General features: G+C 42.5%; 1 non-coding gene across 1 annotated transcript; it reads right to left on the reverse strand.

Annotated features, from left to right (window-relative positions):
* Positions 1 to 275: 275 nt before the first annotated feature.
* Positions 276 to 383, reverse strand: LOC127748069 (small nucleolar RNA R71). Its single transcript, XR_008010012.1, has one exon. It is a non-coding gene; the product is annotated as a small nucleolar RNA R71 (small nucleolar RNA).
* Between the last annotated feature and the right edge of the window lie 1,196 nt (positions 384 to 1,579).

The following is a 1,579-nucleotide window of genomic DNA, read 5'->3' on the forward strand; positions in this document are numbered from 1 at the left end:
AGCCTCAATTAGTTTCTCTAATGCAACAGAATTGCAAGTTCCATGGACTTCCATTGGAAGATCCTCATCAGTTTTTAGCTGAATTCTTGCAAATCTGTGACACTGTCAAGACCAATGGGGTTGACCCTGAGGTCTACAGACTTATGCTATTCCCTTTTGCTGTAAGAGACAGAGCTTGGATATGGTTGGACTCACAACCTAAAGAAAGCCTGAACTCTTGGGAAAAGCTAGCCAATGCCTTCTTTGCAAAGTTCTTTCCACCTCAAAAATTGAGTAAGCTTAGAGTGGAAGTCCAAACCTTCAGACAGAAGGAAGGTGAATCCCTCTATGAAGCTTGGGAAAGATACAAACAATTGATCAGAAAGTGTCCTTCTGACATGCTTTCTGAATGGAGCATCATAGGTATCTTCTATGATGGTCTATCTGAACTGTCCAAAATATCATTGGATAGCTCTGCTGGAGGATCTCTTCATCTGAAGAAGACGCCTGCAGAAGCTCAAGAACTCATTGAGATGGTTGCAAATAACCAATTCATGTACACTTCTGAAAGGAATTCTGTGAACAATGGGACGAATCAGAAGAAAGGAGTTCTTGAGATTGATACTCTGAATGCCATATTGGCTCAGAATAAAATATTGACTCAGCAAGTTAATATGATTTCTCAAAGTCTGTCTGGAATGCAAGCTGCACCAGGCAGTGCTAAGGACGCTTCATCTGAAGAAGAAGCTTATGATCCTGAGAACCCTTCAATGGAAGAGGTGAATTACATGGGAGAATCCTATGGAAACACCTACAATCCTTCATGGAGAAATCATCCAAATCTCTCATGAAAGGATCAACAGAGACCTCAACAAGGTTTCAACAACAATAATGGTGGAAGAAACAGGTTTAGCAATGGCAAGTCTTTTCCATCATCTTCTCAGCAATAGACAGAGGATTCTAAGCAGAGTCACTCTGACTTAGCAACCATGGTCTCTGATCTAATCAAAACCACTCAAAGTTTCATGACTGAAACAAGGTCCTCCATTAGAAACTTAGAGGCACAAGTGGGTCAGCTGAGCAAGAAAGTTACTGAACTCCCTCCTAGTACTCTTCCAAGCAATACTGAAGAGAATCCAAAAGGAGAGTGCAAGGCCATCAACATGGCCGAATTTGGAGAGGAGGAAGAGGCAGTGAACGCCACTGAGGAAGACCTCAATGGACGTCCACTGGCCTCCAATGAGTTCCCTAATGAGGAATCATGGGAATCTGAGGCTCACACTGAGACCATAGAGATTTCATTGGATTTACTTCTGCCATTCATGAGCTCTGATGAGTATTCTTCCTTTGAAGAGGAAGAAGATATCACTGAAGAGCAAGTTGCTAAGTACCTTGGAGCAATCATGAAGCTAAATAACAAGTTATTTGGTAATGAGACTTGGGAGGATGAACCTCCATTGCTCACCAAAGAACTGGATGACTTGACTAGGCAGAGATTACCTCAAAAGAGGCAAGACCCTGGGAAGTTCTCAATCCCTTGTAACATAGGCACCATGACCTTTGAGAAGGCTCTGTGTGACCTAGGGTCAAGCATAAACCT

This window comes from Arachis duranensis, chromosome 5 (assembly GCF_000817695.3).
Source record: "Arachis duranensis cultivar V14167 chromosome 5, aradu.V14167.gnm2.J7QH, whole genome shotgun sequence".
Classification (NCBI taxonomy): Eukaryota; Viridiplantae; Streptophyta; class Magnoliopsida; order Fabales; family Fabaceae; genus Arachis; species Arachis duranensis.